We start from the raw sequence: 25,342 nt of genomic DNA, 5'->3' as shown, positions 1-25,342 counted from the left end.
GGATCAATTTTTCTATTGTGCCAAGATCTCTTTGTGTATCTACACATACATACATACATACATACATACATACATACATACATACATATATATATATATATATCTATATACATATATATATATATATACACATATATATATATATACATATATATATATATATATACACATATATACATACATACATATATACATACATACATATACATACATATATAAAAATATATATGTATATACATACACACACACACACACACATACATGCATACATATACACATACATACATACATACATATACATAAATAATAGTAATATATGTATTGCATTTGTATTTTCTTTTCCATTTCTTATAAGAGTGTTTCAAGGTTGGGAAACATTTCAACATCCTTTGCATGGTTTAGAGGTAATGTCATTGTAGTAGGGGCTTTCGCAAGGGAATGAGCCTCGTGAGTTAATATATAATGTTTGAATATAGTAAACTATTACCTAATTATGTCCAAGGTGTTTGTACACTAGAGGCATACTCCACCTACTAGGTTGTCTACATACTTGTATCCATAGGATCAAAACCCTTGAACTACTCACTCTAATGAATATGTAGTTCTAGTTTCTAATTGTTTTGATGTAGCTATATTCCTATAACCATTGGTGAGCTTTCCTCACCTAATAAACTCTTCGCCATCATAATCAAACAATTTTCTATAATTACAATACTGTAATACCCTGGTGCAACCTTTGTGTTGTAGTTTATAGTTAATGTAAAGTTAACCTATATACGTCCTAACTCACTCCTTATATAGTTATGTTTAAAAATTGGTTTTGAAGCACATATTCCTTTTATTAAATGTAAGGTTGATTACCTGAACATCCATATGTGTATACGCATGGTAAGTTACTTAGAATATCATGAAATTGATCTTTAACATACCTGGAATGTCCTCATTGCCTCCTACTACTCTCAGTGAAAGTCCATCTTCATTTCTCATGAGAAATTCATTGCATGAGTACATCTAGGAATGTCCTCGTCACCTCTTGTATAAAATGAATCCAATATTACAAAATTCCCCCTAAGAAATAATAATTCAAGTGAAATAAGCACATGAAAAATGAGAGAGAAAAATAGGAATCTACTCACCAATAGGTGTTGCCATTGCATCTGTGGCCATGCTACTCGCTGAGTGAGTTTTATTATTTTTCTATTGTGCCAAGATCTCTTTGTTTATATACATACATACATATATATACACGTATGACATATATATACATATACATATGTATATATATATATATATATATATATATATATATGTATATACATACATACATACATTCATTCATATATAGAGATCGGAAGGGCATGGCAACCAAATACAATGATCACAAGGGCATGAAAACAAAATCCTAGATCTCCACTGATCTCCACAATCCACAAGCTCTATCTCTATATATACATACAGACATACATACATAGACACACAAATGTGTGTGTATATATTTATGTATACACACACACACACACACATATATATACATACACACACAGACATATATACATATATATACATACATACTTATACATACATATATACATATATATACACATACATACATACATACATCTACATATGCAATTTTATCACCTTGGAAAGTTGTATTTGATCCTGCTAGTTGGGAACAACTGATTGTTCATTTTATTGTACCTTATTTGATGATAGTTCTACAAGAATTTTTTATCAACCTAGCTAATCAGCAACTAAACCAATTTAACTAGGTTATGACTTGTTTCTTTCTAAAAATATTTTCTATGATATGTTTTTCTGAAATTTCTTGCAAACTCTACCCATTTTTCTTGGCCTACATTATTTATGTGCAGGATCTTGAGCTAAGTCACTTAGCATGGGTTGAGTGAGTTTTATTGTTTTATTATTTGGATTCTGGAATATGTATGTAGCTAGATCAATTTTTCTATTATGATAATATGTAATAAGAACCTTAAAAAGGATGATCTCTTTGTATATATAAAGACTACAAGTTGTGCAATTTATCATTTATTGCATCTGCATTTTCTTTGCCATTGCTTATAAGAGTGTTTCAAGGTTTGGAACCACCTCAACATCCTCTACATGGTTTAGAGGTAATGTCATTGTGATAGAGAGAATAAATTTAGTGAAGAGTTGAGTGTGAGGAGTTACTACCCTAAACCTATGCTACAAATTCTTGGGAGCCAAGTGACCCTAAACCTATGCTACATTTTCTAGAGACATGGGAGACATTACTACTGGCTTTAGTATTTCATAACATTTTGGATCATATAGTGATGCCCAAATTAACTTCAATACATTTATGGTTACATCCTTGGTTTCCATTGCTGGGCCAATATATGGAGCCTTTATATCCAACCATTCATTATAAATTAGGGAATGTGCTTCATGCTTTGCATGCAAATGATGCATCTACATATGCAATTTTATCACCTTGGAAAATTGTATTTGATCCTACTAGCTGGGAACAATTGATTGTTTATTTTATTGTACCTAATTTGATGAAAACTCTACATGAATTTGCATTCAACCTAGCTAATCAATAACTAGACCAATTTGAATAGGTTATGGCTCAAGCATGTTCTATTCCCATTTATCATATGGTTGCAATGTTGGTGGCAATAGGTTTTGTATCATTGGCTTTGTTCACATCCTAATTTTAATGAAGTAACCAAGTGATTTTTAGGGTGGAAAGGACTATATAATAATAAGAAAACTTGAAAACTTGAATGTTGAAATGCTCAAATGAAAGATATCAAGAATCAAACACCTATGTGAGAGTTACAAGACAATGTGAAGTTGATTTTAGATATAAAAAAACAAAAAAGAAAACATGAAATTAATCATTCCCCATTTTTTTTTATTGTGGAGAGCTGCAGACGAAAGAGGGTGAGAGCTTTGAATGGTGGTGGACATTTCATTTCCATGCCCTTGTGATCACTGCATTTTATTTCCATGTCCTTATGATGTGCATTTTATTATCGTGCCCTTGGTGAAGATCAGTGGAGATCTATGATTTCATTGTCCTGCCCTTGTGATCGCTGCATTTCATTGTCATGCTCTTGTGATCTTTGTGTCCTTTGCAGTACAACATTTGGGGACAAATTGCGATGAAAATTTGTGACAATATTATAATTTGTGGTGTATTTAGGCCCAAATGTAGTAGTGCTTTGCAATTTTCTTCAAGGGGAGAAGAGGTACCTATGTAAATGTTATCTTCTTTTCCTTCTAGACATGTATCTCTTTATATTTTCCCCAATAGGTGATTATAGAAGCTTCTCTTTATGTGTATGTATGTATGTATATGTATGTGTATATATACATACATACATAAACATGTGTGTGTCTATGTATGTATGTATGTATATATAGAAAATCTTCTCATTATGTATATGTATGTTTATATATACATATACACACATGTGTATGTTTCTATGTATGTATTTATATATATAAATATCTCTTTATTTATATATAGACATACATACATAGACACACATGTGTTCATGTATATACACACATATATACATATACATATGTATTATGTATACACATACATACATACATACATACATACATACATATACAAAGATCACAAGGACACAACAATGATATGCAAAGGTACATATATACATACATCTATACATACATACATACATATATACACACATCTATACATACATACATACATACATACATTTGCATATGCAATTTTATCACCTTGGAAAATTGTATTTGATCTTTACTCAATCACCAAGAGATAATATAATATGTAAGTACAAATTTATGCATACTTAGTTTGGTATGAATAGTTTTGATTGAATTCATCTAAAGAGAGTGAGTCTACTCATGATGATAATGGCTCCATGTATTGGGTCTTTAGAGGAGAGAGACTTATAGAATATTAGATGTTGTTTATGGATATGGGATGATTATTTTGTGATGCAAATATATCCTCCTCCGTATTGAATTTCTATATCATCAAATTTCTAGATACAAATCACTAGACCCAGTCTTCTGAAATGGTATGGGCTACTTGGAATTGTCAAACTTGAATCATTGAACTATACATTTAGATTGATGAACCAACACTTTGAATCACTAGTTTCATGTTTAGAAGCTTTGGCCTTTGAAATGTGAACTTTGATTTTGATTTGTAGTACATGGAATATTATGAACCAATATACACCTAAATGTTCTCAAAGACATCTGAAAGTATTTGCACAAATTGATATGAACCATTCAATCTAAATTATACAGTCTTTGAATCTTAGTACTATGATCCAAGCCAAGATCCTTCTGAACATTGAAACCACTAAACTACCTATGACACTGAACTTATTGAACATATGAACCTCCTTAAACCAATGGAACCATTTTGAAATAGGTTCAATGAGGTACAAAACCTAAGAGGCAATAAGATATAAACCTCAAACAAGGGTTGCATGCTATGGTGAGGTACGAGGAAGATGGTTGTGTGAATGGATGATTGAGAAAACTAGTGTTTCAGTTGCAAGTAGTTTAATTAATTTGATAAGGAAACTAGCTTTGAAAGTGAGATGATCGAAAATTGACATGTCCATCCTTGTGATAGACATCTCTATCTTAAAATAGAAAATTACCTCAAGTGACAAGCAAAATATTATTCAATGTATGGAAAATCAGAAGAATATTCACCTATAATATTTTTTAAGGACAAAAATATAATAAAAATATAATTTAGTAGAAAAAGCCATGAGATATGTGGCTCCACATTGTGGCTATTCCATTGTCTAGTAGTGGAAACTCTTCACATCAAATATGAAGATCTTGAAATTAAGAGAGATAATTATCAGAGATCTATATTTTTGTTTTAGTGATAACAAATATATAGTCTAATTTTAAGACAAATAATAGTCTCTAAGGTATATGATTAAATAAAATGAATAAGAGTACTAGATGTAGTTATATAATTCTAGTATTATTGATTATGTTGAACAAAATCTTCAATAAAAAAAGTATGAAGTAACATACATGGATCATCTGTTCAATCTTATTATGACTTAATGTGAATGCATCCTATCATTACCTGGACAATATTATGCATGAGATCTTTACTCAACCACCAAGAGATAATATAATCTGTAAGTATAGATTTTTCCATACTCATTTTGGTATAAATAATTTTGATTGAATGCAAGGATAATTTCTTGTGTGAATTCAAGACATGCATGATTAATTTAATTTAGCACAAGTACTATGCAAATTTGTATATATGCATGTAAAGTAGTTCATATAGTAAATTGATACACATACATACATGCACATATGCATACCATCATCATAATCAGTTATCCTTGAATATGATGAAAGCTATTATATATGAATAAGAGATACATTTTTAGAAGGGAAAATATGAACATTTACATAGGTACCTCTTCTCCCCTTGAAGACAATCGTAGAGCAAGGGCACAAAGATCACATGGGCACAACATGACAATGAAACACATTGTATCACAAGGCAATGACAACAAAATCTAAGATTTCTACCAACATTCAAAGCTCTCCACCCTTGTTTGGAGCTCTCCACCCTCTTTCATGTGTAGCTCTCCATAATCAATCAAAATAAATAGGGAATGATTAATATTGTGTTTTCTTTTATTTTTTGTTTATAATCTATAATCCACAATCCATGAGATCTCTCTGTACACACACACACACACACACACACACACACACACACACACACACACACACACACACACACACACACACACACACACACACACACATGCATATAGACATACATACATGAAAACAAAAATTCACTTGCTAAGGGTTTAAAATTGTTCAAAAAAATTAATGTTTTCACATGAAAATGCACTTGAAGAACTATTAGCTTAGAAGCAAGAACATGGTGTTGAAATAGTACAAAAAGTGCTTGACATGAGAGGTTTGCAAGTGAGGGTGTTGACCAATCTTGAAAACTTGAATCCTAAAATGATAGCTATAGATGATAAAAACCTACACCAAAATTACAACACACTATGAAGTTGATTTTAGATAAGGTAGAGGTAGATATTTAGAAAAAATTTAAGGCATGAGAGCAAAGGAGAAGGAGTGGCTTTAGAAAGAGAAGGAGAAGGAGCGGCTTTAGAAAGAGACTACACGACATAAACAATAAATAGCTAGACAACAAAGAGCATATTATGGGAGCCACTGGATAGAATCTAGGAAAATATTGTAGTAGGTACTATGACATTGGAAACACCAGTTAATTTGGTCTAGTTACTAATTAGCTAGGTTGATTACTTCATTATTATATGATCCAATGGTAATGTTAGTTACTATTTTGACATATATGAAAACATTATTATTATTTATTATTATATATACATACATACATGAAAATAAAAATGCACTTTCTAAGAGTTTACAATTGTTCAAAAAAAAAATGTTTTACAAGAGAATGCACCTAAAAAATTGTTAGCTCAGAAGCAAGAACATGGTGTTGAAATAGTATAGAAAGTGCTTGACATGAGAGGTCCACAAGTGAGTGTGTTGACCAATCTTGAAAACTTGAATGCTGAAATGAAAGCTATTGACGATAAAATACCTATGCTAGAGTTACAATACAATGTGAAGTTGATTTTAGATAAGGTTGAGGTAGATATTCAAAAGTTTGATAATCAAAATTTAAGACATGAGAGTGAAGGAGAAGGAGAAACTTTAGAAAGAGAAGGAGAAGGAGTGGCTTTAGAAAGAGACTACATGACAAAAAAAATAGCTAGATAACATATAGAATATTATTGGAGCAATTGGATAGATTCCAAGAAAGTGTTGCAATAGGTACTAAGACATTGGAATCACTTAAAAGTGTCTTTGAGAATTTATAGTTCAAATATCAAATCCTTATAAGAGTGTTTCAAGTATTGACACACTCTCCTTGAGATGATCTCAAGTATCAAATGCTTATAAGAGTGTTTCAAGGTTGGGAACCACTTTAACATCTTATGCATGGTTTAGATGTAATGTTATTGTGGTAGAGGTGTCTGCAAGGGAATGAGCCTCATGATTATGACATATACACAGAAGCAAAAATTTCTTCTTCAACTCCTTACACTCAACTCTCCATTAAAGTTACTCTTCAATTCCTTGCATATGCAATTTTGTCACCTTAGAAAATTGTATTTGATGCTAGCTAGAAACAACTGATTGTTCATTTTATTGTACCTAATCTGATGACAATTCTATAGGAATTTGTAATCAACCCAGCTAATCAAAAACTAGAACCATTTAACTAGGTTATGGCTAGTTTATTTCTAAAAATATCTACTATGATATGTTTTTGTAAAATTTCTTGTGAACTCTACCCATTTTTCTTGGTTTGGATTATTTTTGTGTAGGATCTTGAGGTAAGTCACTTAGCATGGGTTGAGTGAGTTTTATTGTTTCATTATTTGGTATCAAAAATATGTATGTAGCTAGATCAATTTTTTTATTGTGCTAAGATGTAATAAACACCTTAAAAAAATCTCTAAATATACACGTTTAAAAGGAAATACAAAGAGATACCTATATAGAAGGAAAACAAACAAATATTTACATAGATCCCTTGAAGAAAATCATAGAGCTAGGGCATGACAACAAAAATACGAAGCAAGGGCATGAGATGACAATGAAGTCCTAGAGCAAGGGCACGAAGATCACAAGGGCATGACATGGAAACAAAATTGTAGAGAAATGGCATAATAATGAAATCACAAAGAAAGGGCATGACAACAAAATGTAGAGATAACAATGGCATGCCAAGAAAATCATAGAGCAAGGGCATGACAATGGAATGCAAAGATCACAATAATGAAATGCACCAATGACAAGGGAATGACAATGTTCAAAGCTCTCCACCCTTGTTTAGAGCTCTCCATCCTCTTTTGCACTCAACTATCCATAATAAAAAAAAATGGAGAATGATTTATGTCATTTTTTTTATACTCATGTGAGAATCATAATTATGACACCAACATTAGTATTGCGATGACGCCAAGGATAATTGCTAGCAAAAAAAAAAAAAACCACAAATTACACTGCCATTGTAAATTGTCATTGCAATTTGACCCCAAATGTTGCAGCATTTCCTCCTTTATTTTTAGTGATTTGAACTATTTATAAATAGTTTCTAGTGATGTTAATTCACCATTATTCCCCTATGAAATATTTCTATCTCTAAGATTGGTCTTTTCAATGTAGAATTGATAGGTCATATTTCTAGTTTATTTAAAAATGGAAAAAGAAATCATCTCATTTGGGTTATACTGGATGAATTCCTACTTTGATTGATGTGGGATATTGGTTGTAATTCTACTCTAAAGGCTCTCTCAAGAACTATCTTGAACCAAAATCTTATCCTCCTACATGAGATTGATAGACATGCACATTATCCTCTCCCTTTCTGTTATGAGATAATGTGAGCCTCTTATCCAAATTAAATTGTGTGTCCAAAACTAGTGGATCACCTCTATTCAAGGGTTGACTATGTATAGAGTCTATGAGAATGGGAAATAATTATAAATTAGATGAAATGTTGTAATAGGTCTACTTTTGGGGACATCTTCATCTAGAAATAAGGTTGGGTACTTGAAAGTATACAAAATATAATGGCTTATGGGGACTATTCCCAAACTAAAAATGATGAAGAATAATATTGGAAGAGAAAATGGAAAAAAAATTGAGTAAGGAAGAGATCTAATACAATAATAGATCATGGTTCATGGATTAAGAATAGGATAAAAACTATTCCTTTTTCCATAGATATATTATTAGACATTAGAACACATATAGTATAAAGATTTTAATGGATGAGAATCAATTTTAGGAAACTCTTGTGCAAGGTTGTCAATAGTGTTTAAGATGAGTCCAATGTGTGAGTTCACTAGCCAACTCCTCCTAAAAGTGGGTAAGAGAGAGGGTTTCTCTTTCCTCCCAAGAACTTGGTTATCAACTCATGATATTGTTGGACTAGAAAAGTTAAACATATGATTTTTTGTTCAAAGGGTTTCTTAGCTTTGGGAAGCTTATGATATACATTAGATTTCCTGTGAGAAGACATGAAGAAGAGAACAAAAATAAATTTCAAAAGATATGACTATTAGAGAAACACAAATCTAGCTACAATCACTTTAGCATTAAACCATCAAACATTAATGAAGGTAAATAGTAAAACTATCAAATATACATGACCATCAATCAATATATGCAAGACCCAATTGATTAATTCCAAGTAAAATAGATACTCCTTATTCAAGATAAATGTAACTAGTATTCCTAAGTAAAGGACATAAAAAAAAGTAAATTATAGATCCTTAATTAATCAACCAAAGAGATCTCAAAAAAATAGAGAAATAGATCTTCCTTTTATTATCAATAGTAAAATCTAACCCTCATTGGTTTCATGAATACAATACTCCAAGAGGGCATGAAAGTAAATGGTAAGTAATAAGAGCATGAGGGAAGGGAAAATATTTGACTTCTCTTACTATGTTTCCTCAAAATGATCAATTTTGTGGACCCTTGAAATGGTCCAAAATTGTATATTTATAAGGATTTCTTCCTATACAACCTATCTACTAATCTTTTAAATAATTTATATGTGTGTACAATAAATACACTCATTTAGATTTATGAAAAGGGAGAGAAAGAAGAAGAAGTAGGAATAGTAATAAGGGAACCCAATACTCAATATCCTGAGGGAGATATCCACTAGTGTACAAGTCTTTGATTATTAGATGTACTTGATAAGAACTTGGGACTTGTCTCATTGATGCTGGATTGATAAACTATCTTAGACTCATCTTCCTATACTTTGTCATAAATGAAGAAGAAACTTCCAACACATGAAGTAGGTAACACCTATGGAACACCTATCCTACCTATCACTTCATTAATAGAGGTACATATCCATTTATATTACTATCACTATACACTACATAAGTTATTGCAAAGATGGGTTATTGGCCCCAAGTGGTAGGCTTCAACATTTACCTCTATAAAGAATAGATGAAAAAATAAAGAAATAATATTGGAACTATCTAATCTTCAGTATTTGAGATTTTGAAATCCTTCACACTTCAATAAATAAATAATAAAATAATAGTGGGGTGTGGGGACCCATCACTCGGAGGTCATATTTTCCTTATAATTTTCTAACCTTTTAATGTAATAATCAATAATCTCTTCATCAAATCCTTTGACCCGATATTTAATTTATATCTTAACCTCCTTGAGTGTCTCCTTGTCTCCACTCACATGTTTATGCATATGGGCTTCAAACTTTTGAACTCCATGGGTATCTATAAATAGATAGGTACACTCATCCATCACTTTCATCTTAAAATATTGAGATGAGCTAAACAAATTATTTATCTTCTTATAAAACCAAATTAATAAATAATCTAGGAATTTAAACCTATCTATACTATGGAGGTGGAGACCTATCACCTCTCTTATGTAATATGTATACCTCCTAGTATACGCTATGTGTTTATCTCTATGTCTATGATTCCTATTAGTGTCCAAACACTTAGTCATTTACTAGGAAAGGTTGAACAGTCATCACTACAACCAATTCATCTAGAAAAGGTTGAGCACATGAGGACTTGTTTATTTTTCATTACATATCGAGAAAGTGAGAGATTATTGAGCACCCCAGTTGAAATTGAGTGCATATATAAGCTGAGCCAACACAATGTAGACTAAGTAAATTGAAAAGATAGGCTTAGCTGAGCAAACAAAAAAGAAAAATATTGTAGAAGCTCAGTGCTAGTATTAATGCTACGTATGACCAAGTGTCAACACATTCAAATGCCAAGCATACCAATTTTGACATATTTTTTAATTGCACAAACAACTATATAAATTATTTTGGTCAACTTCTATATGATATTTAAGGTTTGTAGAGATAGTTAAGATAGAGATTACATGTCATTATAGAAGGTGATGATCCCAAGGAAATAAAATCAACCAATTAGAAAATTAGAAGGAAATAGTAAAAGAAGATGAATTGTAAACCATTGATTATGATCTAGAAGTTTTGATTATTGTCTATTTAAATAAGGTTCTAACCCTAGGATCATATAGATGGAATGCGTTGAAGAATGAAAGTGTGTATGTGCAAGTGAGGGAGCGAACAAGGATAGAACATAGCAAGAAAGACTAAGTCTAAAAGGAGATCAGATAGAGCAATCTAAGTAGTGAAGGACTAAATAGATATATCAAATTGAGAGATTAGATCAAGACATTGTACATAGGAGATCCAAAATCATCTTAAAGAGAAAATTGGTGGTTAGGTATGTTGGGACTAAAAATTGCAAGGTCAATTTTTAGTACCATTGAGAAATCAAGCCCTTAAATGCTTTTAAATGAGATTGTACCTAGTTGTTAGTCTGAGGCCTAAAAGGTGTTTAATGTTTCTAACACCTTTCATTTAGTGCGTCTATGTGTTCTATGAAGTTAAATTGACATTTTGAACCATTCTGCGAAGTCCCATTTTGAGCTAGTGTCAAAATTTGCAATTCTGCCCGTGTCAAATAGCGATCAAAGGCCCAGTTTGCATCTGAATATCTTTTACCCAGGAATGTTTCATGACTAACCACTTTGGGGATGTTTAGTATGGATAACAAAGAACCTACATTTTGATTTTCAAGTCATTTTGAATCTGTTTGACTAGGTTTTGCACCCCCCAAAGTTGGTCATTTACTGTTTTGTGCATTTGACTAGTTGTTCACAATTCTAGGAAGGACTGTTCGACCAATCATATCTTTGACCCAGTTGATCCAAATGAAAAAATTCTTTTTTTATTGTGTTGCATGGGTTAGACACTTCATATGTTCAAATTTTGAGGTCATGACAAATCGATTTGATCAATATTCCAACATGATTAAAAACCTAGTTTGCATTGTTTTGTTATGGCTAAGGTATCCAGATTGATTCGCATCCCTGTTCGGCACATTATAACTTTGATCCTGTAATTGATAAGTCTAAATGAATTGTACCATTTTGTTTTGTCCTAAAAATCCTTGAAGTATGCCAGTTCTTAAGCCATGACGAATCCTTCTGCATACTTTCACATGTCCGTACATTTGCTAAAAATTACTTTTTGACACATTTCTCAGTTAAAATTTCCAAGTGCCTATTTTCAAAAATTTTCCAAATGTCCCTTGTGATTCGTCATGAGCTCAAAACATGGAACTATATTCTCTCCATGGCAAAGAACTTAAATCCTAGTTTTCAAAACCCCAAGTGATCAATGACCTAGTTTATAATGTCTAACCCGAGCCTAGTTTATGTTTTTAACATTGTTTGCCTACAGGATATTTGAAGTATGGATGTTCGGCAATTAAAATCTTTTAATTGGGAATTTGTCATGGGCTAAGAATTTTCAGTATGGTAGAGCATGTAGGATTGAACACTCATGCCGATTTTCGTGGCCTGGTTACTTGATTGAATTAGTTTTTAAGGCCAACTGGCAAGCCTCCAGACACAAATGCATGATTTGTAGATTTGATTAAAAGTGAGTTTTAAATATTGAATTGATGATTTAATTTGAATCTTGTCAATCTGAGATGTCAAATGTGGTTAAGTGACAAATATGAGGATGTCATTTGTTACTAAGGCAAATTTTTTTTAGCCAGACCCGCTTTGGGGTCTGACTAATTTCTTGGGCATGGGTGATTGGGAATATTAAATAAACATTATCATAATTCAAATTATTTGAATACATGATTAATGTTCTCAAATGCATTGAAAGAGTGACTATCCACCATATGACGTTAAATAATTTTTTGGGAAGCAATGTAGTTTCATTTTTAAATTTTAAAAATGAATGCGTGACTCTTTGTAGAAGTCACAGGGAGGAACATTACATAAATTAAACAAAGCAGCCCCCATCTTAAAGCCGTGAGCAGCAAGGGAGAAGTTACAAATTATCAATGTTAAATAATTTCTTTGGGATATGCTTTGATCTAATGATCACACTATGGAGTAGATATAGTTTGCCAAAGCATTTCAATCCTATTAAAAGGGCAACCACAGCAATTAGAAAGACAAAAAATGAGGAAAGCCGTAGTTTAAAGGAGGAAAGGCTGTAGCAATGCTAAAAGTCACTAATTAAAAGGAAAGGAGCTCCCATGTAGCAGGAAATGTGCCAAGAGACTAAGCCACTACAAATAGAGCACCAAGAAAACAACGCATGATTCCTCAAATTGTAGTGTGGGAAGAATTTGGTATCTTTAGGTGTCAACGAAATTAATGTTTTAAAAGAGTTTTCTTGTCTTACATCAGATATTTTTTCACACATAGCATTTGGAAGCAGTATACATGGAAATCAAGCAAGCCAAAGGAATTGAACAGTGACAGAAGATGCACGATTATGCAATTCAGGGAGCAAAGTGAAGCTGCTGGCCTCCACAATGTAAACAAACTTATGACTTGGAGATCCATGACAGGTAGAGGATTCATATTCTCTAAAAGAAATATACACCCATGTCATTTTAAGGAAATGCTCCCAAATGAAAAAGAAGGCTGCCCAACAATAAAGAAGTTTCACGCATGAAGAAGGATGAGCCTCATACCATATCCAAAGGAAACTTATTGCATCCAATAAGGATCAGAAAAAGAGTAGTATCACATATAAGAAGAAGCTAATAAAAAGAGTCAGCAAATAAGAAATGAAGATGCCAAATAAGAACAGAGTGCTCCAAACACACAGTCAATGAAGGGCTATGACAATAAGCAAGAAGCAAACAACGCCCATGGTAGAAGGATGCAGGTGCACAGGCAAGAAAATGAAAACTTGCACATCAGGAGATTATAAATTTATTACCTTGTGAATAGGTAGCTAGGATAAATCCACGCATGGGAAATATGCAGCCAGTAAAAAGAGAAACCATGCCATAAAAGCAAAAGGCCACGGCTTGGAAAGAACAGAGGAGCCTGTGCCAAAAAGAAGTGCCAATAGCCCCAACTCCATGCCAAAAAGAAGAATGCAAGTTTTAAAAAAAGCAGAACAAGGCAAAGAAACAATTAAAAAGCTTTATCCCACATTGGGGATGTGCAAACATTTTTAAGATTTTAAATCCAATAGCCCTCAACATGCAAGTCGTCTTTGGGATGGTGGCTTTTGGAAGCCAAGTTTGTGGAGGTGGGGCCCATGGTCGGCAGACTAGTTATAAATGCAGTCAAAGAAATTTTTGAGCAAACACGCAATCCAAAAGAGAATAACACCAGCGAGTGGGAGCTTGTCGAAAAACTAAAAATTTGGTACCTCGCTACTTCACTAGCTGAGAAATTTCAAAAAGTTCAGCTAGCGACATAGTGAGATCACTAGAAAATTCCAAAAATCTGGTAAGAGTCAGAATGCAACATGGGTCCCTCTTGGAGACAATAGAAAATTGAGTGGTGACAAGTGGTAGCGACAAAATGATTAGATAATGATGTGGTGAGAAAATGTCAGGGGTGCACCAGATTGTGCCATGTGGCAGATCTGATGGTCATCGTAATGTCGCTAAGAGGAAGGTGCACGACAATTAACATAGTGAGATAGCGACGATGACTATATAGCGAGTAAGATGATGATGTGGTGCCAATAGTGCAGGAAGAGAACCAATTAGGATCCACCACGTGTCATCAGTTTGGTCAACAGGTTTGACTCAGATGAAAAGAAAATGGAATTATCAAAGGAAAAAGGTTTATTATTATTTTATTGTCTTCCCTCAACGTGCAAGTCAAGTTTTAAATAAAGTTTGAAACTGTACATAGTTTAAACTTTATAAAAGTTTAAATTTTGCAAAATATATGTGCAAAGCCATGAACAGAGGCTTGATTTTCAAATGGCCATATTTGGGGCAATTTTTAACCCAATTGGGTACTCCAATATACCGTTGGAACTAGGAGAACCTGAACTTTCCAAATGTGGAGTTTGTTTTTGCATAGGTGCTTCTTGGTTCATGTTATAGGACAATTTGTGAAATTAGAGGCATTGGTGACAGAATAGACTAAGTTCTTCAGTGATGATTAAGATTGGTTAGAGGACGGTTTTAAAGGTCTGTTGCAATTTGAAAGTGAAGAAAATCAACTTGAGGTTGTTTTCTTGTCTTCTCAAGGCATTTTCAACTGATTTGTTACTTTTACCTTGAATTCACTTTTACATCAGGATTAGTTACATGCTTTTCATCATTAGATGTTTGAGATATTTCTACCTGGTAGAGGCCAAATGATGAGGATTAGATATGATATGTAGTTGTAGAGAGAAGGGGAAGAGAGGTTTTTTCATCTTCTTGAAGGGGAATTCTGAAGGGACACTTGTTGACTACAAATTCAATCTGAAAATTGCCCTCTTCATATTTATTCTTTCTTCTCCTCTGAAAAAAGGTTGTTGGTGGGTTTTCTATTTTCAGTTCTTGGAGCTCTGCTCAGGCTGTGAAAGCCACACACCCAGCATTTCTCTCTTGTATTAAGTAGCATCCATATTTTATGCATATAGTTCTATTCTGGTTAGGTGATTTCATGAGTCATTTCTATATATCTTTCATGTATTTGGTTTGAAGGAAAGCAAATAAAGAGCAGCAAAGGTTTTAAGTTCAGTCTGAATCTTGTCTCCTGATTATGGATTTGTTATTTCTTCTAATTTGTGATAAAAAAGCATAGATTAGGTTGTATTTCATTTAGGAATGTATGTGATTAAAATATCTTGCTGGTGAAGCAAAGAACCATGTAATTGCTTTATGTTTGTCACAAGGTTTGCAGATTTCATGATAGGATGTTCTAAGTATGAGATTCATTCTGTAGCAGATGTCTGTTCACAAAGTGAAGGATATATCAGGGATCTTGATGTAGGAATTATGTCACAGATTTCTAGAAGATGTATGGTTATAATTCATGTAATTTCCCAATGGATAAGGCACTGGTCAGAGAAAGGATCATTAAGTTTTGTTGCTCATACTTGGGTCTTGCTGTCATCAACATAATTAAGTCACTTTTCCCTTTTATGTTGAAAGCTATTGAATGTTAACCTGCACTTAGCTTGCCAGTTTCATGAGTTATGTTCTTAGCTATTTCATGCTTGTGATTCTTGGTTAAGTATAGAAGATTTAGGGGTTTTTATCTGCGTTACATTAGATTTTGTATATGCTTTGATAACTGGTACCATATAAAGAATCTATAGGTCTACCCACCTAGGTTTTGTAGAGCTTGAAGAAGAAGAAGGGTCAAGCCTTATAGTTGGCCCTGTGCCTGAAATGATATGTTAATAATGGGAGTTAGCTACCCCTAGATGTGTCATGTTCTCATGGGGATAATTGAAAACCATGCAATGTTTTCAAACACCAACAAGGTATATAATTAGTTTTAAAAAATTTAATAAGGAAAAATCTCTTAACTAAGTGGTCCTAACAGATCTATGTAAATATCCTAACAGAATCCTTACTTGATTGTAAGTGTAAAATCCTTTAAAAGCATAAGACTTAATAGTCTTAAATTTTTTAATAGGCCAGACACCTCATAGGTTAGATTATATATCATGATCAAACATTGTAACCCTAACAAGTTAAATTTTATTATTGCAACAATGAAGATTTGTGGGTTTCATCCCCACCCTAGTTTCACCTTCACATTGAAGTGTTTCTAGGTTACCAAATCAAATGTGTTTTGTGTTGAATCTTTTGATAGATGTGATGTATTCAATTATAATTTAGCATTACAATTTTATTTGAGATATGAGATGAATTAGGTGTGAAATAAATAAATTTTTTTTGTAAGTAAAAATTTCAATCCTAATTCACCCCTCTCAATATCTTGTTTCCCATTAAATTCTTCCAAGAATTGGTATTAGAGTGCAACTCTCTTGGAAGAAGTCTAACAACTTTAGAGGACTAGATCTTGGAGATGGAGGAATACAATATGGGAAAAATCATTGAGGACCAAACGATTGAAATCCAGATCAGATTGCAACAACTTGAAGGAGCAATATAAGAGTTAAGGAAATTATCGAGGAAAAGGAAAGAGATAGAAGTTTAGCAAAATAACACACCATATAAGTAAATAGACACAAAAGGACTATATGACAGTGGAAAGAATGGTGATAATAATGAAGCAATAGTAGAAATATTAGAGAAGAACAATACAATAAGAAAAGAGGAAAAAGAACTCATAAGAGAACAAGAAACTCAATTAGTAAGACTATGTGAAGTAATAGAACAAAAGAAGAAAGATGAAGAAGAAAAAAGACAGATGGCAATTAGACTTGAAGAAAGATCATTTGAAGTACATAAGCTCACAAATATTCAAATTATATATGATGAATCAATTGATAATTGTTACTCAGGAAAAAAATAGGAAGGACATGGAGATTCCAAACTTAAGGTCACAAAATGAGCAACTGAGAAATGAGTTGAGGAGTGAAAAGGAACTTCTAGAAAGAATGAACGAGCCAAGTGAACAAGCCAAGTGAGGCTATCAAATTCTTTGAGGAATTGATGAGATCACCCAAATCAACAAAATATACCTTTGGACTTGGATACAACAAGCACTATTCACCTATTGAAGAAGGAGAATCATCAAAGAGTGGAGAACAAAGAAATGTAAAATCTAAAGGAAAGACTATATGTCTACATTGTGGTAAACTTAGACAAAACTAACATTTATATAAGCTATAATGGCATGCAAACTTCTAAACCCAAGTCTATTGGAAATTGTTCTAAATGTAAGAAGGTAGGACATCAAGAACATGAATGCAGAACAAAGAAAAGTGGTTCCCTCACTACATTTAAAAGATATTGCTATAACTATCAAAAATATGGACATAGAGCTCATGAGTGTAGATTCAAGACAAAATCCAACTAGACACCTAAGAAACAAGCACATGCACCAAGGAAAGGCAATTCCTACAATTTGGATGAAAATACATGGAATACTTATCACTATTGTGGAGAGTATGGACACATTCTAGAGAATTGCATTAAGTTATATTTTAGAGGAAATTACAAGAAGTGGCTAAATGGAGAACTAGTATGTTTTAGTTGTCTCAAAGTTGGACATATCAATAGGAACTACAAAACTAGAGCACCAACACCAAAAAATGGAAGTGACAAAGGAAAAGACAAAGTTGAGGGAAAGAAATAATGTAAAGAAATAGTGGAAGCTAGAAGTAGTGGAGCAAGCAAAGTGGAGATCATCCAATCCAATGGATAAGGTGATCCCACCACCACTAACTAAATGAAAAAGATATTTAAGAACTATACATTCAATGATATATTTTACATTAGCTTCTAACATAGATGTGCTAAAAGTTCATATCTACATAAGTAAAGATGCATCAAGAACAAATCTATAAAGAGAAAAATGAAAAAGAATCATTTGTAACATGAAGTACTAAGCATCAGTGGCAAGGTTTGTATTGATTGAGCATTGTAGTATGGACCAAGTGATTGACTAAAGTGAGGTATTGACCAAATAAATTAGTGTTGGCTGAGTAAGCTAACAACAAATGAGTATTTATAAGTAAGCATGGAGATTGATCTAGCTGTCATACACCTACTAAGTACAAGAACATTTATTATAGACTTAAAATGGAAATTTGAAGGTATACATCAATATTGAGCATTCATTCTTATTCACCAAGTATTTTTAGAGTTCACAAGTGATTTAAAGGCGATGAAGGAAAATTTAGCAATGAAATAAGTGAATCATAGTGGAGCATTGGACAACTTGATAACATTAGTAAGTGTTACTTTTGGTGCCGAATAAATTGCTCTCTGAAGATATATTAGAAGAGTTTGTTTTCAAAACTCTATATTGAAATGGCATCAACAAGAAAAATGTTGAAAGATAGAAATGCTCAAATTATGAGGAAGACCAGTTTCCTCCACTAAATTTTAGGAATAGTGTAAATATTGAAAAGACTGAAGATAATATTATCACCCTATCGTCAATTCCACCTAGAGTTTTAACCATTTAGGATGTAAGATTCTATTATCTATGCGAAGTAGGAGAGATTGGATATTTTGAGATAAGGGAAACTTATGAGAAGCTATACAAAAATGGAGTGTTAAAATATGAAAAAAAATGTTGTTGAGAAAGGGCTTACTCCTGCCCTAGGTTTTCCAAAAAAACCAAAGTTGAATGGATAAAAGTTTTGCTCAATTTCATCCATGACATGAACATATGGTTATAAGGAGAACCGATTAAAATCAATAAGGCCATAATATGCCAAGAAACTGGATACCCTAAGTTGGATCGACCAAAGAGTAAAAGGAATGAAATTGAGAAATTAACCAAAGAAAAGTGGAATGGTAGAGGGATGTCAATTGATGGGATTTAAGATCCTATGATTGGATTTGTAGTTTGTGTGATAGCACACAAATTCTACCAAGACAACACATTGAATAGTGTAACATGCATTACAATAGACCCAACAAATAACATTGTCAAAAAGGATCATGCTTATGACCTTTCTGAGTTACAACTACAACAATTGACAGAAAACCTAGAAGCAATAAGGAAAGCAAAGAACACATCATATAAGTTTGGATCTTTGCTAGTATACATATTTTTCTATGTACACAATTCATTCCCTAAGATTGGAATAGTAGCATGGAATAGAATTTGACCTACTATGGTGTAGATAAATGACTTAATTAATTAGTTGGGAGAAAATTTTGAAGCCATAATGGATAACTATTTTGAAGAATTCAAAATCAAAATGAGAAAACCAGATGAGGATACCAAAATCAATCATAGACAAATATTAGGATGAGATATGTTTTGTAGTTGATATAAATTTTGTACATACTCAGGTACTATCAAGTTTGGAGATATAGATATCATAGAACAAGAGGAGGAAGAAGATGATGAAGAAACTAAGTTTGGTGAACCGAGAAAACTACCAATTGTAAAAAGAATCCCTCCAATGATAATGGATCAATTATGTAAAAAAATTAGAGAATCAAAATTTTTTGTAGGATTCAAGGATATTACTTATGATTCTTTGAATAAATGATGATCAAGTTAAGCTTGAAGAAGATATGATTGATATGATGATCAAAATTAGATGTACACCCTTGGAGCTAGGAGATGGATTACTAGCCAGCTTGTATAAATGGATTGATGCTAAATGGAAGTGGCATTATCTATAGAAAAGAAAATAAGAGAAACTACATTGGAAAAAGCTATGCCAGACTTAGGGAAGACACACATGTCTATAGCCCTCAAAGATTTGGTAAAGAAATTCATGCCAAGGGATAGGGCATGCAAAATTTTAAAAAATAAAGCTCATGAAGTTGAGCAAGACAATACTCATACATGGAAAGAAGAATTTGGATTGTTTACTCCAATAATAGAAGTGAGAGATGGAAGAGATGTAATAGAATTTAAAGATGCATATAAGGAAAAAATTGCTAAACTAATAGAAGAAATCTAACAACTAGTAAGATAGTGTTAACAATAAGAGGTTGTTACCATCAAAGATGTTTCTAACACACCTCCACCAAATCAAAATGTACTAACTCATGAGGAAGAAATGTAGAGTTTTATGTTAGATACAAATCTACCTTGTATGAATCTAGTTTTATTACAAATTTTATATTATCCAAAGATTGATAGTGCAAAGAATGATAATGTTGAGGTTACATTAGTTATGCAGGATACAAGTTCTAAGGAATAGAGAACAACTATAATTGTGTTTTCATAATATACTTGTATGCTTATTCTTCAGACATAGGTGAAAATAGAAGAGTTCAAGGGTTCATAGTTGGTAGAAGAGGAGAAGAAACCAAAAGGGAAAGATGCTACATAAGCTCTTGTGCAGCTGCTAAGTGCAAAGCCTTTAGAATTATTGACTGGAACACCTGAAAAACAAGTGACGCCTACTCGAGAGAGGCAACACTAGATATCTAGATTGATCAAAAAGGGTATACAATTGCAAATATCCACTCCCTAGTGGTACAACCCCATGCTATCATATTATGACTCACTCAAAGGAGATGGTAGATGAGACAATAAGTCTATATGAGGTAATTACTTTACCCATGTATGAATTGAATAATTTGACACTTGAGAAAATGTAGGAATTAAAAGCCTTATTGAGCCATAAGGAAAATAAAGAACTATTAGCATGAATTATTATGATACTATATTGGAGGAGTATGCTAAAAATTAGAGACCATTGATATGTTACATTCTTGACTGTATTCATTATTGATGTCAACATAGTAGTAAGTCTTTGAATATTTATAGAGTAGCAGACATAGATCTTAATGGTACAAAAAATTGTTTGATTATCTAGTCACACACAACTAAGGACATGTTCTACACTATGTTATGATAATGTGGTTAAGTGTGTGTGACATAAGTCAAAGATGTACAGAAGTTGTACCTAATTTATTGAAAGCAGTATAGAAATAGAGTTCTTGAGAACAATGTTTTGATGTTTGTTTGATATATTTCATCTGAGATGTAATGGGAAGATGTACAATCACCCAATGATAGAAGATAGTTTGTTGGTGATGTCAAATAGTGCACAAGCCCTAGAATGTTACATGTGAGAAGTCATATTGACTGTGAGCTGACAATACAATTATAATTATAATTAATTAATTATCTTACTATAATTAATTGGGAAAGCCTCAAGGCTGAATCAAGGAATTATTTTGAAGATGTGGTATAAAGGAAAGGTGTTTTCCTTATTTGTAATGTAAGTTATATGAGAATTAATTGACCAAGTGTAAAAAGGAGCAGAGTGTTTACTAAATGCATGTAAGTGATCCAAGGGATTATTTGATGTGATTTTTGTGATCTAGTTACATGATCTAAAGGAGAAAAAGTTTGGTTGACATGACATAGAAAAAGGAAAGAAGGAAATTTCATTTCTATTATTCGATAAAGAATAATAAAGAAATCATTTGGACTATGGGTTCATTGATCTTAACTTTGAAGCTATTTGGTAAGTGGGCCCAACTATCTTCCACAACTCCTAATAGGGTTGGCACAACTCCTAACAGAGTTGTAATCTCCTAACATGGATTCAAAGTCTCCTAATAGGGGCTGATATGTATTGAATGTTGTTATAGACTCCTAACAGGGTCCATCCTCTAACAAGGAAAAATTATATTACTACATCATCTTGTGGGTACCATCCCCATCAGGGTTTTCCCTAGTTAACATATCTAGTGTTAATTGTGTATGAGTATCTTGTTGTGGATTTTGATTATATTGTTCATATGGTTAAAGTTTAATAAGGTTGATAATTGTCATATTATTTGGTGTTGCCATGATTTGAGTCACCCTATATTTTTCAAACTTCTAGGATTAGGGTTGGGTCAATGTTTCATGTCTGTGTGTGTTCTACGTTTCCATTAAGGTTTCCTCTCTCATCTTTCTCTTTGAGTTTTGTAGATGGGAATACAAGAACAATGTAATGGTTTCAATCAGTCTAGGTGACTGGGATTTGAGAGGGTAAGTTTCTACATACCCTAGATGAGATAGAGAATTGGTTCTATTCATAAGAAACCCTAACTCTATGATCAAGTATTCCATTGAAGGCATAATATGGGTAAAATGGATAGATCACAAGAATATTCAGAGAAAATGATGTTGGTCAAAGATTAATACAAGTATGAGAATGTGTTTCAATCATTTTTTTATCACTGATGTCAAACCTTCTACTAGCTAGAGAGACAATTGCTTAGTTGATTAGAGTACTATCATTTGTTTGATTGATGAAGAGGATTTGATTAAATGAGGTTACAAGAGCACCTAAACAAAAGGTCGAGCTATGATATGAAAATGAAGTATTAAGATCAGTTGAGATAGTGATAACATAGTGGATTAATGATCTACTTAAGGTTGCAAAGGATGGATACACTAATGAAAGTTCAGAAGATCAAGTAAAACAAATTGAGTCTGCTAAGCTTAACAAACTGTATAGTATGTGTTGAGAAATGTTAGTTTAAGATGAGTAGAAAACTAGTTGGAGCTGAGAAAAGTCAATTTTTAGTGTATGCTAAGTAAACTATAGATAGTGCCAAGCTAAGTAAAACTTAGTGGTTGTTGAGTGAAGTTTAGTTGATGCTGAGCATCAGTAAACTTTATTTCATGTTGAGTGATTTGATAGAGGATGTTGAGTAACATAGTATGTGCCAAGCATAAGAACCAAGTTAATGCTAAGTGACATCATTATAAGTTTGATCAATTTGAGTAGATAAGTTTGATTTCATAGATTATGTGAACTGTGTGGAAGATAAGCATGATGAGTTGGTGGCATAGAATTCAAGACAAACCATTTTTAGTCAAATTCAAGAAGGATTGTGAATGAAGTTTCTAGAGGAAGAAAGAAAAGAAAGATGGTTATATTCAATGAATCCTACCTAATCCTAAAATGGATGATTGTGGTTGAGCGACAAAATATCTAAATTCTCTTTATAAGGGAATACCAAGCCAAATGAAACTATTGGCATATGTGAGAACTTAAGGAAGACAAGAAGTCTAGGGCATTGTTTCATATGGTGGCCTAAGGAAAGAGTCTGGAATTAGCATGCAAAGTAGAAAGACTTAAGAGGATGAATGCTTGAAGGGTGAACAAGGTATTAGAGCTAAAGTGAATGAAGCTAAGCAGAATGGAGGACTGAATAGAGATCCATAATCTACAAAGTGAGCTGTATTTTGTTATCACATCAACCCTCACTATTACTCTCTAATAATTGTATCATTTTAGGTAAAGTCATTTGGATTAAGGTTGACCTAACAGTCATTTGTAAATCCTTTAACTGGGTGGAATTCTAATGGAATGGCCTAAATTCCTGTAGATTGAAATCCTTTAATTGAGTCACATTTAACATTGTACAATGTCACCTTTAATAGGGTTGGCCTTTCACAAGACACCACTTCAGAAGAGTGAGAATTAGGAGCATGTTACGAGTGGTTTTTCCCAAATTGGATTTCCATGTAACATCCTAGTGTCATATGTGTGAATGATTGTTTTATGTTTAATGTTTACATTTCTGCAAAGTGGTTTTGACCTAGGATAGTAATATGCAAGTTTATGATTTGAATGATATAATGGATGCATGCAAGGTTTATAAGAAGAAGCTATATGCATGAGTGTTGTTAAGAATTGTTAAGTTTCATTGGAATTTTTTGGACCTTGGATAATTGATTCACCTCCCCTCTTAGTTATTCTAAACTATTCCAACAAATGGAAGAAAAGAATACAAGGACCGAGGCTAAAAGATGATATGCAGGTCATAGGAATATCATGGAAAGTAGAGAAGTCTAATCAAATGTAGGAGAAGTAGATAAATCCTTAGAAATGGTGAAAGAACCCAGTCAAAGGTGGTATGAATCTTTTTGAAATCCAATTGATGGCTTATATTTAATTCACACATATACATTAAAAAGTTGACAAGCCAAGTTTTTCAATGATTAAATCTAGATTGTCATATGAGGATCAGATTGACAGATGGTGTCCTAAGTTGGAATTATAAGTATTAAACAATGCTTCTAATATCAACCATTATATCTTAAAAGATCTATGTTTTTTGCTATGTTTCTTTCCAAAGTTACATGATTGATAATTATAACAACATAGCGATGAGTTGACATCTATCCACATAACCCAATTGAAGGTGAGATCGCTAGAAGAATTATTATTGTAGATCAGACTTGAAATCAACACTTGTCATTATATAGCTATGAAAAGTTTCTCAAAGAATAACTAAAGTGATATAATGATGATTTGACACGTGGAATAGATGGACCCACACTAAAAAGGAATTCAGTGAGTCAAGATTTGTAAATTATAGCTGTCAAATCAAAAGAACATCCATGGCCATCACTATATCATTATAAAAAGTTTCTCAATCATTAATCATGGTGACATTGCGAAAAAGCAACACGTCTAGATGGACCCATCACATTCCATGAGGTACAATAAAAACCTAGCGACAAAGAAAAACTAGGTCAACATTAGATCCTCCAGGCAATAAAGTAGTGTCACCTATTTGCCATGATGTACACAACTTGAAAATGGATCCATAGTGTAGAGAAAATAGAGAGTTAATATCTTTTATTGCTACTATCAAATCAAAAAGAGATCAACTCTCATTGTTATGTCACTATAAAAAGTTTCCTGGACATTAATTATAGCAACATAATGATGATTTGACATGTGTACATAAAGGGACCCACAAAGAAGATTAAAAAGGACAAATAAGGAAGTCTATTATATTTTAATCATGATCATTGCGTTAAGATCGATGGTCAAAATTCAAAACTA

The sequence above is a fragment of the Cupressus sempervirens genome, chromosome 4 (genome assembly GCF_028749045.1).
Source record: "Cupressus sempervirens isolate cs-2001-9-10 chromosome 4, ASM2874904v1, whole genome shotgun sequence".
NCBI classification, from domain to species: domain Eukaryota; kingdom Viridiplantae; phylum Streptophyta; class Pinopsida; order Cupressales; family Cupressaceae; genus Cupressus; species Cupressus sempervirens.
The sequence above is the reverse complement of the archived record's forward strand: the minus strand, read 5'-3'. Positions refer to the sequence as shown.